A 27,014-nucleotide genomic window follows, 5' to 3' on the forward strand; every position below is an offset into this window, starting at 1 on the left:
CACAGTAACTCAGTGAAAACACTACAAAATGACACGACATAGGTTTAGTAAAATAGGTAATATTTATCTAAACAAAACAAGACCAAAACAACAAAAATCGTCCATACACAAGTCAAGTTATGAATTAAAAAGCAAGAAGAGTCTTAAATCCTTAGAAAACAGTGCTAACACTGTTAGCGTGAAAAAGTACCTGTGTTGCGTCAAAATAACACCGCACGGGCGAGTGTGCGTCAGAAAAGGCCAGCGATGTACCGATTTCTCACTCGCAAGCGAGACCGTGTTTCGTTCCTCCTCTGGTCGGGTCGGTGTGTGTCATTTTTCCTCTCTACAGGAGAGCGATGCGTTGATCCGGACAGGCACCTCGGGTTCGGCCAGGCTTTGCGTTGTTTTTCTGTGCCCATCGGGGTTTACGTTGAAAATCCTGCTGCACGGTATCAGCAAAACTGCGCTATGTGGGTTGCGATGTTATCAGCCTCCGTCAGTGGGTGTTGCACATCGGTTCTCCAGCCGCGTGCATCGATCGTCCCACCGTGATGCAGGTGGAGTGTAGATTTCTGCTGCAAAGCCAGTGGCGCGTCGTTTCTCAGCTGGGTCTTGGAAGGTGCGTTGAAATTTGCCCCGCACAGCGGTCTGTACGTGGATTTTCAGTCTTGGTCTGCCAGCTTCACCTTTCAAGGGCTCAGGAACTGGATAGGGCACCACTTGGCAAGGCAGGAGTCTGAGCAGAGAGTCCAGCTGCTGGCAGGGGAAGTCTTTGATGGCACTGAGACTTCAACTACAGGAGGCAAGCTCAGGACAAGCCCTTGGAGATTTCTTCACAAGCAGGAATGCACAACAAAGTCCAGTCTTTGTCCCCTTTCACAGGCAAAAGTAGCACCTACAGGATAGCTCCACAAAGCACAGTCACAGGCAGGGCAGCACTTCTCCTCAGCTCTCCATTTCTTCTCCCTGGCAAAGGGTCCTCTTGATGTCCAGAAGTGATCTAATTTTTCTGGGGCTTGGGTGTTCTTCTTATACCCATTTTGGCCTTTGAAGTAGGCCTACTTCAAAGGAAAGTCTCTCTTGTTTGTGAGATCCTGCCTTGCCCAGGCCAGGGCCCAGACACACACTAGGGTGAGGGCAGGTACAGCCCTTTTAGGTGTAAGTGACCACTCATCCCCTCCCTCCTAGCACAGATGGCTCATCAGGATATACAGGCTGCACCGCAGCTCCCTTTGTGCCACTGTCTAGAGAGAGGTGCAAACAGCCCAACTGTCAAACTAACCCAGACCGGGAATCCACAAACAGGCACAGTCACAGAATGGTTTAAACAAGAAAATGCCTACTTTCTAAAAGTGGCATTTTCAAACACACAATCTGAAAAACAATTTTACTAAAAGATGCATTTTTAAATTGTGAGTTCAGAGACCCCAAACTCCATATGTCCATCTGCTCCCAAAGGGAATCTACACTTTAACCATATTTAACGATAGCCCCCATGTTAACCTATGAGAGAGATAGGCCTCGCAACAGTGAAAAACAAATTTGGTATTTCACAGTCAGGACATATAAAACACAATAGTATATGTCCTACTTAAAACATTCACTGCACCCTGCCCATGAAACTACCTAGGGCCTACCGTAGGGGTGACGTACATGTGAGAAAAGGGAAGGTTTAGGCATGGCAAGTGGGTACACTTGCCAAGTCGAATTGACAGTTGAAAACTGCACACACAGACACTGCAGTGGCAGGTCTGAGCCATATTTATAGATCTACTAATGTGGGTGGCACAACCAGTGCTGCAGGCCCGCTAGTAGCATTTGGTTTACAGGCCCTGGGCACCTCTAGTACACTGTACTAGGGACTTACCAGTAAATCAAATATGCCAATCATGGAAATCCAATTACACATACATTTTAGATACGAGCACTTGCACTTTAGCACTGGATAGCAGAGGTAAAGTGCCCAGAGTAACAAAAACAGAGTCCAAGACAGATCAACAACCTGGGGAACAGAGGCATAAAGTTAGGTGAGACAACGGCAAGAATGCCAAGTCTAACACTTCCCAATTCATTTCCCAAAGGTTCAGTGGGGAAAATCTTATCTGTCTAAATTACAAGGATTTTTTTGCAATTTCCTCCGGACTGTACCTCTTTTGTCATCTACCTTTAGCATGTGCTGCCTATACCCATAAAAGAGTCTGTGTTGGCATTGAAACGTAAAGTAGTGCTGTGGACTCGGGATGATGTAATGATTTATATATTGAAATTCTTTTAGTTCAAAGGGTGAGGTGGGTCGGTCCCAACTCTTAAAAAATGGAAAGCGTACTGTGTGTTTATCAATTAAAAGACCCACTGATTGTCAGACAATTAACTCTTGAATCTTTTGGACAAAAAGCATGGTGGAATTCAGGCTCACACCATGAGATTTGTTTTATAGGCCTCAATATAAGACAACTCACTCCTTTACAAATCCTGTATCAAATCACAGGATGAAGAGCAGGATTCAGGTTAGTCACAATGTGGAAACAAGTAAACACTATGAACCTTTGGATGCCAATAATAATAATGAATAACTCTTAACTTCTAAAACAAATGATCAAGACTTTTATTCAGGTTGCTACAGTTGATTCTGTTCTGCCGGTGGCCTTAAAAGGCTTCATGGAGTCACCTGAGTTACCGTCTGGCCAAATGATAACTACTAATTCGAGGGTCTTGAGCCTAATTACGTAGAGTATAGCTGGCAACAAATTATCTAATATAGATTGTCTGACATTGGTTAGTGGACACAGTATTATCTGTAGCTCAGATTTGAATGACAGATACATTCAGAGCAGTGGCGCTACTCCTGCAGAGTACATCAATAGCGTAAAATAAATGACACTATTGTCCCCTATCCTGAGCCATGGTGCACTGTATTTTAAATACGGCACACACATGGTGGTGGTAGGTGGACGCTAAGGGGCGCAAGAAAAGAGGCACTGTACTGCTTGTCGTTAAAACAAGTTAATTCAGGATAATTCAGGATAAAAAGGCAAAAACTGATAGTATGATGTCTATTACTGTAAAATTGCCCTCATGAATACTCAATTACTTGACTTGGAAAATCGTAATAGACAGTATAACTTATGCATCTTTAATTTACCAGAAGATATTGAAGGCAAAGACTGCAGGTAATATTTGGAAATCTTGTTACCTGGTCTTTTACATTTTACATTTCCAGATAAATTCAAAATAGACAAGGCACATAGAATTCTCTCATCAAAATCCAAGCAATGTTAAACCACGTCAAGTGATCTTTAAAGTTCTGTGTCTTCACCAGTTAGTGTTGAACTGAAAAGCGGCAAGAGATTCCAACTTTAATGGTCAACAGTAATAAAATGTTCATACATCATGCCTTTGCCAAGGAAACTGTTCAAACTTGCAAGGAATTCACACAATTTCAACCACGACTAATAAGCTGTAGCTTGATATTAGGAATGGGTGGTAAATTTCGCTCCACTGGTGGAGTTCACAGAGTTTTGGCACTCTGTGCTCCAAGTGGAGTGCAAAGTTTGAAAACAAAAACTCCGCCAACAAGCGGCGGAGTGGGGTTCATCGGCACTCCAGTGTGCCACACATAGCATGCCATAAAAGTAAAGTCGGACCTCACGGGTTTCAGACTGACTCACCATTGGGAGCCACCCGGTCTGTACTTTGCATCATGTATACGCATCCCCTCCTCCCCACACTCCCTCCTGCGCCTGTGGAAACTACCACCGCTCCAGCTCCGTAGTGGCTCCTGGGGCTCGTAGCGCAGACCTGCTTTAAAAAGTTTAAAGGTGAGTGATTTGGCAAGGGGACCTCTAGCTAAGGCGTTGCTCTCTGCTGGTCGGCGCCAGCTCTGGTTCCAAGCCCCCCCTTTCAATGTCCTCAGCAGCTCAGGAGCAGGGGGCGGAGGAGGGCAGAGACCAGGTCCCTGGCAAGGGGGACCCTGGATCCAGACAGCATTCAGACCCTGGTGTCGCTTTCTCTGCTATGTGCACATGGGGGCACTGGGCCTGGACATTATTTACATATGAGGGAGGTCTGTGCTTGGAAACGATGGAAACTTGCAGTCAGAGCTCCACTTGAAAAGAACCAGCCTACCAAGAGACCCTGAGAAAAGAAGATATGTTATGGGATAAGCTGCTGAGGCCAGCAGGGAGAGCTGGAGACCAGGTGAGCATCAGCTGCAACCCCCTCCCAAACACCCTTTGTGGCAAAGTCTCCGCTTTAAAAATACTGCTGATAAATAAAAATAAATAAAAAAACTATAAAAACAACCCAAGTACGGCAGTTGGATATCGTTCAACCCAATTGCACCTGGTCAACTGTCATTTCTACTGGCAGGTTGAAGACAATTGTTTGTGTTGCAAATAAGATTCCCAAACAAATGAATGGATGCTCAGATCAAATGTTGAGGTTTGTAACGCTGAGAGGTGCCCTGCAAACAGCTGCTGAACCACTACAGCTCCGCTCAGAAGCCATCACTTTCTCACCAACCTCAAATGCTTTGAGCGGGGAAGCAAGCGAGACTTCTCTTTTGAACTTACTGCGGAAGTGTCGAATTTGCAGTATTTTTGACTTTCACATGAATAAATGAAAAGCGAACATGCCAGAGAGGAGACAAGAAATGACAAAAGGAGGAAGCAGGGGTCAAGAAGAGTGAGGTAAATACAGAAAACGCAGACATGTTGAAGAAAAGATGTCATGGTGTGATTGGGCGGGGGAGTGTAACAGACAGAGGGAGATCGGGGGGCTTTGCTTCATGGCGAAGATGGTTAGAGGGGCAGGATGAAAGGCACCCGAAAGACTGAAGAAAAAGCACATATTGAAGGAACGTCTTAAGAAGAAAAGTGTCCGTGTTTCTTCGTTCGCGTTACTGCGAGGACTGTGGGGCATATTTATACTCTGTTTGCGCCGGATTTGCGTCGTTTTTTTTTACGCAAATCCGACGCAAAACTAACTCCATATTTATACTTTGGCGTTAGACCCGTCTAGCGCCAAAGATCCTGGAGTTTGCGTCATTTTTTTGCGTGGACACCTTCCTTGCGTTAATGATATGCAAGGTAGGCGTTCCCGTCTAAAAAATGACTCCGAGGCATGTGCGCCGTATTTACACTCCCGGGCAAAAATGACGCCCGGGAGTGGGCAGGTCAAAAAAAATGACGTCCAGCCGCTTTAGCGTCATTTTTTAACGCCTGGTCAGGGCAGGCGTTAAGGGACCTGTGGGCTCCAAAGGAGCCCAGAGGTGCCCTCCCATGCCCCCAGGGACACCCCCTGCCACCCTTGCCCACCCCAGGAGGACGCCCAAGGATGGAGGGACCCATCCCAGGGAACTTAAGGTAAGTTCAGGTAAGTATATATTTTATTTTTTTTGTGACATAGGGGGGCCTGATTTGTGCCCCCCTACATGCCACTATGCCCAATGACCATGCCCAGGGGACATAAGTCCCCTGGGCATGGCCATTGGGCAAGGGGGCATGACTCCTGTCTTTGCTAAGACAGGAGTCATTTGAATGGGGGTTGGGAGTCAAACAAAATGGCGTTAATCGGGTTGAGGCGAAAATTTTGTCTCAGCCTGACTTGCCCCATTTTTTGGCGCCCAAGCTCCATTTTCCCCTACGCCGGTGCTGCCTGGTGTAAGTCATTTTTTTTTACGCACACCAGGCAGCTCCGCCGGCTAACGTCATTCCATAAATAAGGCACCCGCATGGTGCTTTGGAATGGCGTTAGCCGGCGTTAAATTATTTGACGCACAACTGCGTTGGCACAGTTGTGCGCCAAAAAGTATAAATACGGCCCTCTGTGTGTCTGATTGTATGTAATGTATGATATGTGTCATATGCATGTGATTTTTTTTTTGGTGCCTGTGTAGCGAGTGGTATGCCTGGTGAGATGTGAGAGGGTGATACTTATGGGCCTGGTCAGTGTTAGTCGTGATAGTGTGTTGTGCGTCTGTGCTGTGAAAGCTGCGTCTGCGTGCGTGTGCACTTTTGTTTGTGTGTGTGAGTGGTGTCCTGACCTGTATGTGTTATCTGTCAGTGTATGTGTCTGAATATTGTGTGCCTTGTTTGGCCTGTCTCCGTATGGTGGTTGTGCGTGGTGCATGTGCGTCTGTCATATGTGCCAGCAGATTACATGCTGATAAAGGGGGGATAAAAGCAAGCGAGAGGATGGAACACAGAGACTGGCAGATGGACAAGAGGGGAGGGGGCGATCAGGAACCCGTTGTGGAGACAAGTGCTCTTACTACTCACTTCTGGAGGCTTCAATAACTTGAAAAGGGTCTCAAGACCGGGCGGTATTTTGCCGTGTGCGAAACTTCACAGAGTTTTTAGATAACTCTGCAGAATTCTGCAGAGTAGAACTCCGCGAGCTCCACCCACCCCTGTTTTAAATATGGCCTTTTTGATCCATTATGAGAATCTGGAAAGATGGTCTCGCTAAATCTTTTCAACACCCTGATGATCTTCATGCCCTTTTAGATCAATATTCTTCACTCTCAATGGAGGCAAATGACACTACTACTTAATTCCTGTGCTTTAATTTTCTTATATTTAGCCCACTCTTCCGACTTTCTCTATAAGGGCAGGGTCTAGGTGAGTCACTCTTGCATAAGCGTGTGTGCGATTCTGGAGTACTCTTTATGTGTCTATGTTGTCTTTTTTATGTTTGTCTATGTCATTCCTTTTTCTCCTTCCATCTACCTTCAGAGCTACATTTTAGTAATACAATATACAGGCATAATGTATGCAAGTGGGCGTTCCGATGCAAGGAGGCCTGAAAAAACAGGGCGCAGTGAAATTTACAACCTTTCACTGTGCAATTTTTTCCGCCATTTTTAACGTCTGCTCAGAGCAGGCATGAAAGTGATGCACCCATTTTAATCAATTGGCCTCCCTGTGCTTTGCTACACTGCCGTCAAAATCTTTGACGATCGTGCAGCAAAACGCCACAATAGCGTAAAAAATGTTGACGCTATTGTCCCAACGACCGCCATGGTATGCCATATTGTAAATACAGCGCAACCATGGTGTCATTAGGTGGGGAAGGGGCGATACAAGAAAAGTGGTGCATCGAGACCAATGCGTCACTTTCTTGTAAATATGCCCCTAAATCTTCAACTATTGAGGAATTATTCTGATACAGACAGATGTTACATTACAGCAAAACTTTAAATTGATACTACCCTTTTTCACCTAATTAATGTATATGGTCCAAAAATGATGATCGTAACTTTTGGCCTCTCTTTACCTCTGACGTGGTCAAACTAGGTAATATCCCACTTATTACTGGAGGTGATTTTAATTTAGTATGTGACCGCTTACTGGATAGATGTTCTCAAACCAAATATCGTCCTCCCAAAGCTTTTTTCACCTCTAAATCTTTTTTTAAATCTACCAAATTGGTAGATATGTGGCATTTACATGACCCAAAAGAGAGGCATTTCACATGTATGTCCAGTCCCCATATTTCCTACTCTTGAATAGATTATTTATTATTATCCAATCAATTAATCTAGATTCTGATCCTATAACTCACAATATAGATATTTATGGTCATGCACTTATTTCATGAGTTTTACAACTTAATTTCACTCAAGACTTCCACTCTTGATGGCGTATGAATAAGAAAATTGTCCTAATGACAAAAATGAATCAAAATTTTTGTCAGCAATTATTGATTATTTTTCTTTAAATCCTGAAGAATCTACTTCACTTGTTAATCACTGAGAGGCATTTAAAGCTTATGTCAGAGGGGTAACTATTTCAATTATGGCACAAGATAACAAAACAAACTCTAAACAAAAGGATTAGATAAACAAATAGCAAAATATGAACATCTCTTTATGACATCTAATGATAATAAATACAAAATGCATTTACAAAACCTTCAATATGAATTAAATACCATGTTAAGCAAAAGAGCTGGAATGCAATTTTCAAATAATAAGGCTAAAATTTGTTTCAATGCTAATAGATCTGTAATGCGTTTGGCAAATTATCTCTGTATTAAACAAGATAAAATCCAGATTAATGCAATTCATACACCTAGCGGTAAAGTTGCATTATCTCACCAAGAAATAGTCAATTAATTTTTAAATTACTATTCAAATTTATACAATAATCCTCCATCATGCAATACATCTAATATTGAGAATTGTTTGTAACGTTATGGATTACCAAAAAATTCCCAATAGGTTAGAGAAAAAGTGGATACACCAATTTAATTGGGAGAAATTAACTCACCTATTAAATCCCATAAACAGCGTTAATCGCCTGGACCGGATAGTATACCTGCTGAATTTTATAAATAATTTTCTCCTCACCTTTTTCCTCACTTACTCAAACTCTTTAATCACTTTAGTATTTCAGGATCAACTTTAGGTTCATTTATTGAAGCATTGGTTATAGTTCTCCCAAAACCCAACAAAGATCTCACTATTGTTTCAAATTACCGCCCAATATCAAGATTGTAAACTCTATGTGAAAATTCTAGCAACCAGCTTGACTTCTATACTTGATACTATCATTCATATGGATCAATCTGGTTTCATGAAACATAGGCATTCTGTAAATAACACAAGATTATTATTCCATGTAATTTAATCTGAACCATCTCTACCTCTACCTTCTGGAGTTCTAGCACTAGATGCTGAAAAAGCTTTTGACAAATACATTGGCAGTATCTTTTCCGTACCTTATTTGCATTCAATTTTGGCAATTCCTTTATTCACATGATTTCAATACTTTATTCCGGTCTGTCAGCCAGACTTTTCATTAATGGTCAACTCTCTAGCATTTTTTTCCTTTTTTGAGGCACCTGACAAGGTTACTCCTTATCACCTTTACTTTTTCTCTTTGCTATTGGACCTTTGGTCATAGCCATAAGGAACTGTATGGAAATTGAAGGTATTATAATTAATGCTGTTGCTATAAAAACGTCAACATATGCTGATGATGTATTACTGTATATTAAAAATCCTGACTTGTCTATTCCTCCTCTATTAAAACTAATTCTATCATACTCTCAGATTTCATGTTATACTTTAAGTACTAATAAAACAAAGGACTGTAGGCTTGAACCCATACATATGACACAAGTCACATTGCAAGCAACTGGAAAACAAAGAACATTGCAAGGAAACTGACACAAACAAACAAACATCATCAAAGTGGGGATATATCAAAAGCTATCTTATCAATCAGCCTTTGACTGAACATTGCAGAGTATCAGCTCCCAGGCTTTTTCCAAAATACTCAACTCCACATATTCTCACAACTACAGTTCATTGTACAGTCACAGACTATGCATCACACGACATACTTACACTCATGGGAAGTAGCTGTTGATGAGATCTTCTCGCAAGTCAGCTCCTTCCTCTTCGCCACTGTCATCCTCATTTAGCATTTCAGGAGTCTCACTCGGAGGCACTGCAGGCTCCCCTCCTCTAGGATGTACAAGATATTCCTCTGCAGTGTGATGTTGTGAAGCATGCAGCATTCCACAGTGATCTGACAGACTTTCCCGGGTGAGTAGAGGAGGGCTTCACAAGTCTGGTCCAGACAGCAAAATCTGGCCTTCAGGAGCCCAAAAGCCCACTCCACTGGCCGCCATGTTTTTCCATGGTTTTCATTGAAGTGAACTTCCTCTGGCATAGTTGGATTCCTCAGCGGCATCAACAACCAAGTATGGCTTGGATATGCGGAGTCCCCTGTTATGCAACAATGAGTCTCTGACTTCATGACAGTATGCCTGACATTGTTCACACACAATTAGGACAGATGTGACTTACCAACCAGCCAGGCCTTCTCTGAGTGCATTTGTAACATCAGCTGTCATATGGTGCTGTTCCGCATTATGAAGGAATCCTGTGCTGATCAACAGATGTTTGAGATCTCGAGATCTGCCAAACAGACAACTCGCATGTTGATGGAATGGAAGTTCTTTCTGTTGCAATAGACTTATTCAGTAGCCTGCGGTGGCACCAAGCCAACATGTGTGCCATCAATGGCCCGATCACATGTGGGAGGAGGGCAAAAACATAGAAGTCAGCCTTCACATTGGCTAAATCCTCACGTCGGGGGAACCTGATATAACTGTCAGTGTGTTTCAACATTGATAAGAGGAAATCCTTCAACATCAGGCTGAATATAGGTTAGGACATTCCAGCAGATAGGGCCACTGTAAGATAGAAGGACCCTGTGGCTAGGAAGAGCAATACTGACATGACTTGTACAATGGGTGGCATGCAGGTTGGATAACTAATAGCTGGCATCAGATCCAGCTCCAACTGATGGCATAAGTCCACTATTGTTTGCCTTTTCAGACGATACAGATGTACGAGGTTGCGTTCTTCCATGGTCTGAAGGTCTAGCAGTGAACGGTAGACAGGAGGTTGTTGCAACCTCCCTCTCCCGGGGTACCTATATGTGACAAGACATGATTTGTAACAGTAGTCAGTGTGTCCACAGCAACATATATGATGCATGCCAATAATATCATGTGACAAAGCATTTCTGACTGAATAGTCATGACACCCAGTACACATCGCAGATGGCAACTACACAAGGGTCACATGTGACCCTCATAGTTGTCAACACATGTGTCCACAACATGGATTTGGATGAAACTCAACGTCTCTGCTACACAATTGCCCTCAAAATGTGACTGCATATTCCGACTGCCAAAAAAAACGTTGGAGGTGGTGGACCACGCACAACTGTCAAATGCCATTTGTGCCCTGCAACGCACTGCATTGGTGGCTGTGTAGAAGGACCTACATGACAAGACAGAATAAGGAAGTTTGTGATGCTTCAACACAGATATTGTATGTGTGATGCAGTTTACAGAGCTTTTCAGGCTGGCCAAAATCACGGATGCATGCCCTACTCCTACATTAGGAACCACTGTGATCATCGGCGGAATTCATCAGGGTAGTAGACGGTTCCAACCGCAGTGGACACAGCCATAGGCTAACGTTGTTGCCTGTGGTAGTCGCAGCCAAATGGCTGTGTCCGCAGGTGGTGACGACTGCATAAGTGGAGGACTTGACCGCCATGTTGTGCACATTTACTCTCTTGACTCCTGACAATGCTGCCAGCAACACCTCCACTACCTGAGCTGCTGTTTGCCACCTCTAAGAGCAACCATGCCACATCCAGCAGGTGATAGGGTCCCTGCCTTGTCTCCAGAGGATGAGATCCTACCCCTGTACGGGCAGCTCTATGGCTCACTAGAGGAGCAGTAGGAATATTATAGGTACAATTAATTCTGTTTGACACCATCCTTTCCCTCCTGACAGGCTACAATGTGTCCCTGTGTGCCAGTTAGACTTCTTGTGTGCCTTGTGTGCCTGTTGTTGCAGTCTGTGTGGCATCAATGAGATGTACAGTGTGCAGGTATTGGTGGTCAGTCACATTGTTAGGTTGGGTTTTCGGGTTTCTAGATCATCCTTGTGTTGGATGCACATAACTAGGTAAGGATACTTTACTGCCATCCAATGACATTTCTTTCTTCATGATTGTTGTAAATGTTGGACAACATGTATGTGCATGACAGCATGAGCTGTGTATGCATCTTGGAAGAGTCTTTTGAGGACCTTGTAAGCATTGTGTATGGTACCACAGATCTATCAACCCACTCAGCCTTGCCAAACTATAGTCTGGAATCCATATCTTGACTCACTCTGCCCTTCAAGTTGCCACACACACACCACATGCCAAATTTCGGTTGGCCCCATGATGTACTGTCATGCATGGAAGCAATGGAAATGGAGTGACATGTAGGTTCTGTATGTTCAGCCTGCAGAGACCAGGGTCTGTCAAATGTGTCTCCCAGTATGGGACATAGTCCAGGATGGGGCAGAGTCACTGTGGCTAGGCAACTGTGGCACTATGCCCACTCCCTGGACACCAGTAGGTCCTGTCATGTAGACAATATAATGCTCTAGTGGCAAACTTTCCCTGAATGCCTGAGTCCATTGACTAAATTAGGAATGGGTACTGAGGTACATCCCAGAAGTAGTCCATATGTGCATTATGCATCATTGTCAATGTGTGTCTTTGACTCATGATAGGTCCCTTACTTCCACAGCTCTGTTGTCACCTTCACATAAGTCATATGTGTCCTGTGCAGGCTTATTTTACTAATGACAGTCCCACAGTGCCGACAGTGTGTTGAATCCTAGGACGCCATGATATGTGAGTTAGTACCTTGGTCACGTAGCAGAAATTGTATGATGCATACCTCTGTATGTTAGATGCCATCTCTGTAGGATAGACACATATGTCCAAAGGAGTGTTCTGTGGTACAGGTACATACCATAGAACCCACCACCTGAAGTGGTATGAGTCTGCGTTTGGTAGGTCACATGTCCACACATGCACACTTTTGTACCCACCATACCAGCCCCTTCATTGTCACTCACGTGTAATGCTAAAGTCTGTACTATGGAAGTTGCCTGTAGGAACTCTATGCAGCGAGTCAATCTTGCAAAGTGTGAATCTTTTGGTCCATTCAGCCCTAAGGAGTTTACCCTTCAGAAGCCACATTTGATGTGTAGTGTATCATTGTGTCTCACATCAAATGTTGCTACCTGATGTGAGTAGGCTTGCTTAGTAGGTCATTCTATTGCAATTAGCATGGCAGATTTAAATTAGGATGCTAAATGGCAACATTTTCATTTTTGGCTGCAGATAGAGGAAGAAGGTAAATGGAAGTGCTTTAATTATATGCAGGGCCACTAGAATTATGTGTCAGGGAAAGACAAAATTATGAGGCAGGGTTGACCAATTTATGTGGCAAGAAAAGTCCAGTTATGAACTTACAGCGCCAATATCTCTAACTCAAGCAAATGCGAGACCCGTTGCATTGCAAATGCTTGTTACAAGCCACAATAAGTTGCTTATCCCCACCTTGTAAATCTGTCATAGTGCATTGCGCCACCCGAGCGTCAAGAAAAGTGACGCTCAGGGGCACCTAAATATGCCCAAAAATACCTTGTCAGCTTGCCCCATTTGTGATGCACAATGCTACACATAATATGCAACTACAACCTTGTGTCTGTAACATGTCACTGAACCTCCAGTAGCAAGTAAATGATGTGCCATGTAAACTGCCACCACAATCCAAGATTGACATTTCACTATCTGATTGCAGAGGACTCCCGACCTGCCTGTCCTGGATGTTACAGATGACATGGATGACCAGCTGCCGACCATCAATGAAGAGACTCTCCAGGATGTCCTAGGTTCTCTCCAGACACCATCTCAAGTCGCAGAGAGGACACACACAGTATTGGGGGGTCTCCACATGAACCACCCAGCTACCAACAAACAGCAACAGCCAGTCATGGCACAGCACTGGACTCCGAGGACCCAGACATTACTTTCCAGAGGACAGTGGTAGGAGTCCAGCAGGAGCTGGCCAAGCAGATGCGGGTCGAGATGTAGACTATGGCAGGCAGCCTAGAGGGAATGCAGAGGTGCCTCAGTCCAATTAAGGACAACTCAGCTGCCATCAGAGGTACTCACTCCCCGCTACATGGACTCCAGCAGTCCTTGTCCGACATAGCTGCTGTTATGAGGCAGAGTCTTCAACAACTGCTCTTCCAAAGTGGCAGCAGCATGATAGACAATAGGCTGGGGGCTATACAGAATACCCTGGAGTCCATACAGCGGGAAGTGGCCTTCCTTAGTGAAAACATGGCTGCCTACCACCATGATGTTGCTGCAGTGTTGAGAAATCAACAGTTGCTCCTTGCTGCAGTGATGCCTTATGTGTTCCTACAAATGGAAGCTGCCAGGACCTTTGGCTCACATCTCTATCCCCTGATGTTTGTGTGGCCACTTCAACCTGAACCTCCCATGGCACAGGAGGCACCACACACATCAGAGGATGAAGATGTCTAAGGAACAACATTCACAAGGACAACCTCTGATTACACCAGCCTGTGCCACGTCGACGGTATCTCCTTAGTTCTGTGGTTAAGATTATGCCAGCGTTGTGACAGCAGGAAATATGCCCTCCTCACTCAACCACTGTTGACTTGTCTGCTATATACTGTCATTGTCTCAATTCATACCTATTGGCAATTTTGACACCTCTTCACTAATGCGCACTTCTCCTAACCATGTCTCATTACATGTCCTTCACCCCCTGGACTCTGATTGTACATTGTATAGCATTTGAAAATACACTTGCACCTGTAAATAAAGCACCTTGTTCACATGTAACATTTCTGCATTTACTGTGATCCATCAACTCAGCAAAATGATTGCATGGTGTGAATCCATGTCAATGAGTACAGAACATAGGCCCTCATTATGACATTGACGGTAAATCCCGCTTACCGCCTTGCTGATTGCCACCAACACACTGCCGGCGCAGCGGATTACCGCTACCCATATTATGAGACACACATAGCAATCCTTCACTATACAGCCACACACACAAGGCCGCCAGCCCAAAAGTCAGTGATAAACTGGTGGTAGCAAAACCCACACCGGTACGCCAACAGAACTATGCCCACAGCATTATGACCCATGAATCACTGCGGCGGACATTCAACCGAGGTAAACCATTGGCGCTACATACCGCTGCGCTCAAAATACACACACACATACAAAACAACACTACATTGGACAATTCAAACTACACACACCTGACACACATACACACACCACACCCACACACCCACACCACTATAAAACACACACACACACTACCCACAACCCTTTACGACTAACACAAATTGCCAACTGAGAGGGATAGACCAAGAGCACCCACAGATCCAGAGCCACATAACACCATCACCCATACACCATCCACGCACCTTACAGCACACACCCCAACACAGCACCCCACACACCCTCACACACACCACTCACACTACTCCCATGGCACCACAAAGACACCCCAGGTTCTCAGAGGAGGAGCTAAGGGTCAAGGTGGAGGAAATCATCCGGGTAGAGCCACAGCTATTCGGATCACAGGTGCAGCAGACATCCATTGCTAGGAAGATGGAGCTATGGCGGAGAATAGTGGACAGGGTCAAAGCCGTGGGACAGCACCCCAGAACAAGGGATGACATTAGGAAGAGGTGGAATAACCTATGGGGGAAGGTACGTTCCACAGCAGCAAGACACCAAATAGCTGTACAGAGGACTGGCGGTGGACCCCCACCGCCTCCCCCACAACTAACAACATGGGAGGAGCAAGTCTTGGCAATCATGCATCCTGAGGGCCTGGCAGGAGTGACTGTTAAGTCAAATCTTTATTACTAACACCCCCTACCTGCATGCTATCACAAACCCCCACCCACACCCTCACCCCATCACTCCACCACCTCACATACACCCCACCATCACAACCCACCCATCCCAATGCCAAACCCTGCACATAACACCAATGCACGGGCCCCCATCACAGACCTACATGGACACCCATCACTAAAGCATGCACACTAGAGACAATTACCTAGCCCACCAAATTACTACTCACACAAGTCAAAGCTGCCAGGGAAATCACAACCATAGAGGGCAACACACCCATGTACAAGATGTCACACGCAGAAACAATAACACTGCATTTACATCCCCACAGGTCCTCCACCCAACGTCACCGGAGAGGAGGGGCCAGCAACATCCAGTCCCCCCACAGAAGAGGCCCACAGTGATGACAGCAGCTGTGGACGCCTGTATCTGGATGACCAACATGGCCCATCAGGGTCCTCCGGACAGCCGGTTACCCAGGCCCAGTCCCATACCACCACAGAGCCTGCCCCCTCAGAAAACACCAGCACAGCACCCACCCAGCTGGCCCATACCTCTTTCCCTAGGACACGTCAATCAGCAGTGTGTCCACCACTGCAGGGACCCCAGCACACCCAACAAACACAGGACAATCAGTGGCAGTGGGCACACAGTTCAGGGGACAGAGGCACAGGACAACAGGGAAGCTGGGAGGACTGCTGTGTGGCAGGGGGAGGACAGGCCCAGGGAACCGACTCTCCAAGAGGCACTTGCAGGGATCCTGGGAGCACACCACTATTCCAAGGAGACGATGGGCCAGATACTGGACAAGTTGCAGGAGACCCAGAGGCTGCAGGAGGGACAGTACCTGGGGATCAGGGAGGACCTGAAGGACATCAACACCACTCTGGGCACCATTGCAGGGGTGCTGGCAGACATGGCCAACACCATGAAGGAGGCAGTAGCACACCACCAGGCCCCTGACACTAGCCACATCGATGAACAGCCCTCCACCTCCAATGCCGCTAGTGGACAGGAGGCCCCACCACTGGACCAACAGGTCACCAGCACTCTTCCCCCTGCAGAAGGGGAACCACCCCGCAACCGGTCCCTGCAATCCAGGCAGGAGCCATTGACTATTGTCAAGACCCCCACCAGAAAATAAGACTCTCCTGATTGTCACCCTTGTGTCCCACTCTGTCACCCTGTCCACCTTGAACTGTCATTGCTCCCCTTCCTATGCCCCCTTGGACAATGCACCTGTGATACAAATAGACTGTACTCTATCCTGGACTTTCCACCACCATCACCCCAGCCCATTTCAAATACCCCTCTATTCATTGGCACTTAAATAAACACCATTTTAAAAAATACAAGTATGGAGTCTGGCAAATGATTAAACAATGTGGGGGTCATTCTGAGTTTGGCTGGCGGCAGGTGCCGCCAGCCAAACGGGAACCGCCAGAATACCGCTGCGCGGTCAAAAGACCGCCGCGGTTATTCTGAGTTTCCCGCTGGGCGGGCGGGCGACCGCCAGAAGGCCGCCCGCCCGCCCAGCGGGAAACCCCTTCCCACGAGGAAGCCGGCTCCGAATGGAGCCGGCGGAGTGGGAAGGGTGCGACGGGTGCAGTTGCACCTGTCGCGATTTTCAGTGTCTGCTATGCAGACACTGAAAATCTTAGTGGGGCCCTGTTAGGTGGCCCCTGCAGTGCCCATGCCTTTGGCATGGGCACTGCAGGGGCCCCCAGGGGCCCCACGACACCCGTTACCGCCAGCCAGGTTCTGGCGGTCAAAACCGCCAGAACCAGGCTGGCGGTAAGGGGGTCGGAATCCCCATGGCGGCGCTGCCTGCAGCGCCGCCATGGAGGATTCCCCAGGGCAGCGGAAAACTGGCGGGACACCGCCGGTTTTCCGTTTCTGACCGCGGCTGTACCGCCGCGGTCAGAATGCCCATGGGAGCACCGCCAGCCTGTTGGCGGTGCTCCCGCGGTCGTTGGCCCTGGGAATGACCCCCTATATTCGTTTAACAAGCTTTAAACACTCCAATACAATGGTGCAGGAATGTATACATAGGAATGACCTGTAGTAGGCTGCAGTTAAAACACCAGGAGCCAGAGTTGGGCACAGATATCTGAAAATAGAGATGCCAAAGGGTAGAGTAAGTGGCCATAGAATTGGGAGGATCTGCCTGCCATGTACAATGTCAAACACAAAACTGTCAATGTAAAGTGAAGTTACAGTGTCTTACCTGTGCGTCACTGGAAGTATTGTCGTATTATTGCTGTTCTGTTGTCCTAATCCTCTGCCTCCTCATCTTCACTGTCCACAGGGTCCACTGCTGCCACACGGCCATCTCCAGCCTCATCCTCCTGCAGAAATGGTACATGCCGTCTCAAGTCAAGGTTATGCAACATGCAGCATGCCACGATGATCTGGCAGACCTTCTTGGATGAGTAGTACAGGGATCCACCAGTTAGATGGAGGCAACGAAACCTGGCCTTCAGGAGGCCAAAGATCCTCTCTATAATCCTTCTTGTCCGCCCATGTGCCTCATTGTAATGTTCCTCTGCCCTTGTCCTGGCATTCCTCACTGGGGTCAGTAGCCATCAGAGGTTGGGGTAACCAGAGTCACCTGAAAATATCGAGCCACACACTCACATTGAGGGCCCACACCATACCCATACACCAACATCCACTGGGTGGGAACCAGGGCTCGCCTATTAGCCACACCCTGTGCCTCTGGAGTTGGCCCATCACATTAGGGATGCTGCTCTTCCTCTGGATATTAGCATCATGCACAGACCGAGTATATTTTGCCTTGACGTGGGAGATGTACTTGTCCGCCAAGCACACTGCACAGTCATCGAGTGAAAGCACTTTCTATTCCTGAACACCTGTTCATTGCTCCGGGGAGAGACAAATGCAATATGTGTACCATCAATAGCCCCAATAATGTTGGGGATATGTCCCATTGCATAGAAGTCTGCTTTCACTGTGGCCAAATCCTCCACCTGGGGAAATACGATGTAGCTTCGCATGTGTTTTCTCAGGGCAGCCAACACTCAGGTCAGCACTATTGAGAACATTGGCTGTGACATTCCTGCTGCCAAGCCCACTGTCACTTGAAAATAACCAGTTGCCAAGAAATGGAGCACAGATAGGACTTGCACAAGAAGGGGGATCCCGGTGGGGTGACGGATAGCAGATATCAGGTCGGGCTCCAATTGGCCACACAGCTCTGTGATTGTGGCCCTGTCAAGTCTATAGGTGAGGATGATGTGCCTGTCCTCCATAGTTGCCAAGTCCACCACGGGTCTGTACATGGGGGGATGTCTCCATCTCCTATTCATCCGCAGCGGTTGTAATCTAGGGGGAAAAATGGTGAGCAGCTGGTCAGTATTCCACATTTCCAAACACCACATTGCATTGCATGTTGTGACTGTTACAGTATATTGTTGTATAGGCGCAAATGGTGCATATGTGTACTGTGATGCAGTTAGGTGCCATGGCCTGCCCCCCCCGAAATGGCGTCCCGCCTGTCCTGTGTGGATGGACATGTGGAAATGAGGTAATTCCGCTAGCGTTCAGTGCCGTTTCAGGAGGCGGTCGAGTACCTCAGTGCAACTCCTCATTGGTTGTCATTGGGCCCTATGGGTTGCAGTGGCCAATGGTGATGTACGCCGGCGGTGACGGTACGCACCGCCGCGGACATGACTGTCATTTTCTATCTGTTCACTCACTTGCTACCTGACCTTCAACAGGAGAGGACCTACACTGCAAGTGCTTCTGTGACCTGGGTCTGGAATCGACCATGGCTCGTGTCACTGGGGAAAGGGCCCCTGCCTTCACCGCTGCGGAGTTGGGGAGACTGGTGGATAGGGTCCTACCCCAGTGCCGAATTCTGTATGGGTCTCCAGACCAAAAGGTGAGTACACTGTGAGTACGATGCATGGGGCATGAATGCAGAGAGTGCTGTGTGTGAGGGCCTCGTAGAAGGGGGTTGGTGGAAGGGTCCTGGGCAGTGTGCTGCATGCATGGTGGGCAATGTCTGTGCATTAGGGGATGTGAGGGCTATGGTGGGACATGAGTGTAACATGCCGGACAGTCTGACTGATACCTTTTTCTATGTGTATTTTTCTGCAGGTCAGCGGCCATCAGAAAAAGGGTATGTGGCGTGCAATCACCAAGGAGGCGTGGACCCTGGGGGTCTATGGCAGGCGGAGCACCCACTGTCACAAACGGTAGGAGGACCTGAGACACTGGGCAAGGAAGATGGCGGAGGCCCAGCTGGGGATAGCTTCCCAACGAGGAAGGGGTGCCTATCGAACCCTGACACCCCTGATGGCCCGCATACTGGCGGTGGCCTATCCGGAGCTGGATGGGCGCTTGAGGGCATCACAGCAGCCACAAGGGGGTGAGTATAGTTTCCCAATATACTACTTGCATGTGGTGGGGTGGTCACCGGGTGGGGATGTAGGCCTGTGGGTGCCCCTAGGCAAGGCCGGACATTGCAGGGTAGGTCCAATGTTGGGCAGGGGCTGATGAACACCACCTCCGACCAAGCTAGTAGGCATCCACTACTGGCCAGGGGTTTGTGGATGTCAGGTATGCTGCTATTGACGTTAAGTATTCCTGTCCATGGCCTGGTGACTAGCATTGTGACTGTTAGTGCATTGCCTAGTGCGTAGGGTTTTTCCCTGTGTGTGTGTGTGCTGTGTACACCAACGGTAGTGTTGTTGCCACCATTGACCAAGGGTATCCTTAGTCTCTTCCCCCTCCCTTTTTGTTTGGTCACCCTGTCCTTGTGTGCATTAGCATAATTTGTCAGAGGAGCAGAGACACCAGCGACGGAGGGAGCTGCATCCCACATGGCCTGGAGGCCGAATCCACTGACGGTGAGGGCACCAATGGGATGGAGGACGAGGGGAGCACCACGGCAGAGGGGACAGTTCTGACAGTGATACCTCCTCCGATGGAATCTCCCTGGTGGTGGCGGACACCTCTGTGGCCATCCAAACTACAGGTACACCCCCATACTAGCACCGCCCCCCAGCAGCCCAGCAGCGTGTTTCCCATGCCCACTCACCTAGGAGAGTGGGCATCTCCTTCGTCCCAGGCACCTCAGGCCCTGCCCCAGTTATCCCTGCTGCCCTGAGTGAGGAGGCTATTGACCTCCTGCGATCCATCTCTGTTGGGTAGTCAACCATTGTGAATGCCATCTAGGGGCTGGCAGCCCATTTGCAATAAACAAATGCATTCCTGGAGGGCATTCACTCTGGCATGGCGGCCCAACAGAGATCAATCCAGACTCTGGCCTCCTCTCTGATGGCAGCCATTGTCCCTGTTTCTAGCCTCCCCCCTCCAACTTCCTCTACCCTGTCCGATTCCCCTCAACCCCAACCTATCTCAAGCACACAGGCAGACCAGCATACACCCAGGACAACACGCAGGAGTGGCTCAGGCAAACACAAGCACCACACTTCATCCCACAGGCACTCACACAAACATCATCCAGATGCAGACATACCAACATCCACTGCCTCCACTGTGGCCCCCTCCTCCTCATCCTCAACCTCCCTCCCAGTAGCCGCTCCACTCACACCTCCATGCACTACATCCTCATCCACTACCTCCATCACCAGCACGCCTATCACTACACACCCCTCACTGGCAGTCACCACCCCCATCTCCATGCACACGTCCCCTGTGTCCTCTCACACTGTGTCTGTGCCCCCTCCTCCCAAAGTACACAAACGCAAGCACTCAGAAACCCAACAGCCATCCACCTCACAACAGCATCCAGCCCATGCACCTGCACCCAAACACAGCAGATTGACACCTCCTACAACTTTTCCTCTTCCTCCACTCCCAAACCTTCACCCTCTTCCCGCCTCAATGTCCCTAAGAAGCTTTTCCTCGCCACTGATGGCCTCGTCCCTACACCTCCCCCCCATCCTTCACGTCAGGCCAGGGTGGTCAGAACTCAGGCAAGCACCTCAGCCACCCAGTCCATGGCCACAGTAGTGTCGACAGCTACTGCAGGTGGGAGAGGATCCCGGGAACCAGCCAGCAGCACTGAAAGTGGGCCTGCACCAGACGCAACAAGGAAGGGCAAGGAGGCACCATCAGCTGCAAAAGGGAAGGGCAAGAGGCCTGCAGGCAGGAAGGACAGGAGGCCTGGTGCTGGGACTCATTCAGAGCCCCCACCACAAACCATGGCGGTTCAGCCGTCCAAGGCTGCAGGGGATGGGCTGGAGCCTCCCCCCACCACTGCCAGCACCGCCACCAGCACCGCCACCAGTGCCGCCACCAGCACTGCCACCAGCAGCCGCAGCTCCAGTGGGCAGCCATCTGAGGCTGTAGGGGATGGGCTGAAGCGTCCCCCCACCACTGCCAGCACCACAACCAGCACCACTGCCAGCAGCAGCCCCAGTGGGCAGCTGTCCGAGGCTGCAGGAGATGGGCTGGAGCCTACCCCCCACCACTCCCTGCCCCAACACCAGCCCGCCACTGCCTCCACTGAGCAGCCATCACCCCTGGCGGACAGTCTGTAGTCCTGCCTCCATGGGCTGTTGAGCATCCTGGACCCTGCTAATCCTGTGGGTCTGACACCCAGGTGAGAGACTGTGACCTTGCACTCCCCAAGATCTGCATCACTGGGCACAATGCCTCCTCCAGAACCAGTGGAAGAAGCAATCCACTCCCCCCATCCTTCCCAGGATGAAGCACACTGGGCACAATGCCCCCTCCAGAACCAGTGGAGAAGCCATCCACTCACCCCCATCCTTCCCAGGATGAAGCAGACTGGGCACAATGCCCCCTCCAGAACCAGTGGAGAAGCAATCCACTCTCCCCATCCTTCCCAGGATGAAGCACACTGGGCACAATTCCCCCTCCAGAACCAGTGGAGAAGCCATCCACTCACCCCCATCCCTCCCAGGATGAAGCACACTGGGCACAATGCCCCCTCCAGAATCACTGGAGAAGCTATCCACTCACACCATCCTTCCCAGGATGAAGCATACTGGGCACAAGGCCCCCTCCAGAACCAATGGAGAAGCCATCCACTAGAGAGACTGTGGCTTGCACTCTCCAGGACCAAGCAGTGGGCAAACCACCCACTTGAGAGATTGTGGCCTTGCACTCCCCAGGACCAAGCACAGGGCATGTTGCCCTGTCCAGAACCAGTGGCGTTGTACCATCTTCCGTCTGAGGTGCCCCCCAATCCCCGTAGGAAAGTACCATCTTGGCTGGCATGTTACCCCCATTTTTACTTGTGTGTCAGTTTCTTTTTGACTGTGTCACTGGGATCCTGCTAGCCAGGACTCCAGTGCTCATAGTTTGTGGCCTATACGTGTTCCCTGTGTAGTGTATACTGTATCACTGAGGCTCTGCTAACCAGAACCTCAGTGCTTATGCTCTCTCTGCTTTTAAAATTGTCACTACAGGCTAGTGACCATTTTTACCAATTCTAATTGGCACACTGGAACACCCATATAATTCCCTAGTATATGGTACCTAGGTACCCAGAGTGTTGGGGTTCCAGGAGATCCCTATGGGCTGCAGCATTTCTTTTGCCACCCATAGGGAGCTCAGACAATTCTTACACATGACTGGCACTGCAGCCTGAGTGAAGTAACGTCCACGTTATTTCACAGCCATTTTTCATGGCACTTAAGTAACTTATAAGTCACCTATATGTCTAAACCTCACTTGGTGAAGGTTAGGTACAAAGTTACTAAGTGTGAGGGCACCCTGGCACTAGCCAAGGTGCCCCCACATTGTTCAGGGCAATTTCCCCAGACTTTGTGAGTGCAGGGACACCATTACACGAGTGAACTACATATAGGTCAATACCTATATGTAGCTTCACAATGGTAACACCGAACATGGCCATGTAACATGTCTAAGATCGTGGAATTATCCCCCCAAGCCAAATCTGGTAGCGGAGTGCCAATCCCATGCATCCCCGGGGCTCCAGTATGGACCCCGGGTACTGCCAAACTAGCTCTCTGGGGTTTTCTCTGCAGCTACCGCTGCTGCCAACCCTCAGACAGGTTTCTGCCCTCCTGGGGTCTGGGCATCCCAGTTCTAGGACAGCAGAACAAAGGATTTCCTCTGAGAGAGGGTGTTACACCCTCTCCTTTTGGAAATAGGTGTTAAGGGCTGGGGAGGAGTAGCCTCCCTCAGCCTCTGGAAATGCTTTGAAGAGCACAGATGGTGCCCTCCTTGCATAAGCCAGTCTACACCAGTTCAGGAATCCCGCAGCCCCTGCTCTGGTGCGAAACTGGATAAAGGAAAGGAGAATGACCACTCCCCTGTCCATCATGGGTGGTGCCCAGAGCTCCTCCAGTGAATCCCAGACCTCTGCCATCTTGAATGCAGAGGTGTGAGGGCACAATGGAGACATCTGACTGGCCAGTGCCAGCAGGTGATGTCAGAGAGCCCTCCTGATAGGTTCTTACCTGGTTAGGTAGCTAATCCTCCTCTGAGGGCTATTTAGGGTCTCTCCTGTGGGTTTCTCTTCAGATAACGAATGCAAGAACTCACCAGAGTTCCTCTGCATCTCCCTCTTCGACTTCTGCCAAGGATCGAACTCTGACTGCTCCAGGACACCTGCAAAACCGCAACAAAGTAGCAAGATGACTACCAGCAACATTGTAGCACCTAATCCTGCTGGCTTTCTCGACTGTTTCCTGGTGGTGCATGCTCTGAGGGCTGTCTGTCTTCACCCTGCACTGGAAGCCAAGAATCTTCCCCCTGCCAACGCAGGCACCAAACTTCTGCATCACCAGTCCTCTGGGTCCCCTCTCATCTTGACAAGCGTGGTGCCTGGAACACAGGAGCTGGATCCAAGTGACACCGACAGTCCAGTGGTCCTTCTGTCCAAATTTGGTGGAGGTAAGTCCTGCCTCCACACGCCAGACATTAATCCTGTGTACTGCGTGATCTGTAGCTGCTAGGGCTTCTGTGCACTTTTGCAAGGATTCCTTCATGCACAATCCAGGTCCCCAGCACTCCGTCCTGCAATGCTCAATTCGCTGAGGATTTCTTGTACGCCTGTTCAAGTGCTTCTGCGGGTGCTGGCTGCTTATGCGTGGGCTCTCTCTGTCGCTGAGCGCCCCCTCTGTCTCCTTCTCCAAGGGGCGACCTCCTGGTCCTTCCTGGGCCTGGGTAGCACCCATTATCTTCAATTGTGACTCTTGCAGCTAGCAAGACTTGTTTGCGGTCTTTCAGTGTGGAACTCTGCATCCTCCAGCACGTCGTGGGGCATCTTCTGACCAAAGGAGAAGTTTCTGGCCCCTTCCGTTGTTGCAGAATCTTTGGCTTCTTCCACCCGGAGGCAGCCCTTTTGCACCTTCATCTGGGGTTTAGTGGGCTCCTGCCCCCCCTGGACACTTGCGTGACTCTTGGACTTGGTCATCCTTCCTTTGCAGGTCCTCAGGTCCAGGAATCCGTCTTCAGTGCTTTGCAGTCAGTTGTTGCCTTTGCAGAATCCCCTATCTCGACTTTACTGTCTTTCTAGGGTAGTGAGGTAACTTTACTCCTACTTTTCAGGGTCTTGGGTGGGGTCTTTTGGACACCCTTAGTGTTTTCTTACACTCCCAGCGAGCCTCTACACACTACACTAGGCCTAGGGTCCATTCATGGTTCGCATTCCACTTTTGGAGTATATGGTTTGTGTTGCCCCTAGGCCTATTGTGTCCTATTACATTCTATTGTGTTCTACAGTGTTTGCACTACTTTTCTAACTGTTTACTTACCTGATTTTGGTTTGTGTGTATATTTTGTGTATTTTACTTACCTCCTAAGGGAGTATATCCTCTGAGATACTTTTGGCATATTGTTACTAAAATAAAGTACCTTTATTTTTAGTAACTCTGAGTATTGTGTTTCTTGTGATATAGTGCTACATGATATAAGTGGTATAGTAGGAGCTTTGCATGTCTCCTAGTTCAGCCTAAGCTGCTCTGCTATAGCTACCTCCATCAGCCTAAACTGCTAGAGCACTACTAATCTACTAATAAGTGATAACTGGATCTGGCACAAGGTGTAAGTACTATAAGGTACCCACTATAAGCCAGGCCAGCCTCCTACATTGGTAGTGCAGCGGTGGGATAAGTACTTGTAACTGCTTTACCACTTTGTCATTGGTGCTTTTCATAAGAAAAACAGAAACCAAATAAGTCAGAATATACACAGTTAACCTAAACAGTTTAACTTTCCTTCTTTAAACTTTCTAAAAAGTTTTAGAAAAGTTTTCAAAAGTTTTGAAAAGTTTTCAAAAGTTTTGTTTTCTTCTCTAAAAGTTTCGAAACTTTTTTCTCTCTACCTTAAACTCTTTCTAACAAACATGTCTGCAGTAGAACTCACTCCCACAGGCAACATATGGTAGTTTGAACTTTAAAAGTTTGAGGGGTCTCTGTATTGAAAGAGGTCAACATCAGGGCAGTGCGCGTTCTACGGGCGACTGGAATGCAAAAACCCAGCACTGATGAGATACCGTAATTCATGCATTATGCTGATATGCTGTTGTTTAACCTTTTGCATTGCAGAGTTTAATCCTGAAGACTTATATTCAAGGTGCTTATAAATACTGTTCATTTGCAATGTATTGCTGCAGGTTTTCAGAGTGTGTCAGGGTGTGGTCCCTTTCCAGGGCCTTCTAGAAGCTTTCTCTGCAGTGTGACTGGGTGTGGTTTGTGGGCTGGGCCAGACTCTATATAAGGGAGCCATCCCAGCTCCACGTGCTCACTATTCAGAGGTCCCGGTGCAGAGCAGCAGCAACTTCCTGAGCTCCTGTTCCGGAGGCCTACTTTGATCCTCCAGTCCTTGCCCTTCCTTGTATTGGTGATCCTTGATCAGGGCGGTAAGACTGAGGTCGGGCTGGGCACGATCCCATTTTCGGAGGCATTCGAGTTCTTGGGCCTAATTTCCATGTTGAGAGATTTTACCTTGTGTGTGTGAATGTGCTCTTGGTTTTTCTGGCATTTACATTTTGATATTCGAATCGGCAAGTCGCGCGATTCATTTCTCGTGTTTTAACTCTTGATATTCATTGTGCACTACCATTTCTTGGCAGTTACATGGTGGCATTCGAATCGGCAAGACGCGCAATTCATTTCTCGTGTTTTAACTCTTGATATTTATTGTGCGCTACCATTTCTTGGCAGTTACATGGTGGCATTTGAATCTGCAAGACTCGCGATTCATTTCTCGTTTTTAACTCTTGATATTCATTGTGCGCAAGCATTTCTTGACATTTACATAGTGACATTTGCATCGGCAAGACGCGCGATTCATTCCTTGTTTTTAACCCTTGATACTCATTGTGTGCAACCATTTTATGGCATTTACATGGTGGTATTCGAATCGGCAAGACGCGCGATTCATTCCTTGTGTTTAACTCTTGATACTCATTGTGCGCAACCATTTCATGGCATTTAAATGGCAGTATTCGAATCGGCAAGACGCGCAATTCATTCCTTGTGTTTAACTCTTGATACTCATTGTGCGCAACCATTTCATGGCATTTACATGGTGGTATTCAAATCGGCAAGACTCGCGATTCATTCCTTGTGTTTAACTCTTGATACTCATTGAGCGCAATCATTTCATGGCATTTACATGGTGGCATTCGAATCGGCAAGACGCGCAATTCATTCCTTGTGTTTAACTCTTGATGCGCATTGTGCGCAACCATTTCTTGGCATTTACAAGGTGACATTCGAATCGGCATGAAGTGCGATTCATTCA

This window comes from Pleurodeles waltl, chromosome 1_1 (assembly GCF_031143425.1).
Source record: "Pleurodeles waltl isolate 20211129_DDA chromosome 1_1, aPleWal1.hap1.20221129, whole genome shotgun sequence".
Lineage (NCBI taxonomy): Eukaryota > Metazoa > Chordata > Amphibia > Caudata > Salamandridae > Pleurodeles > Pleurodeles waltl.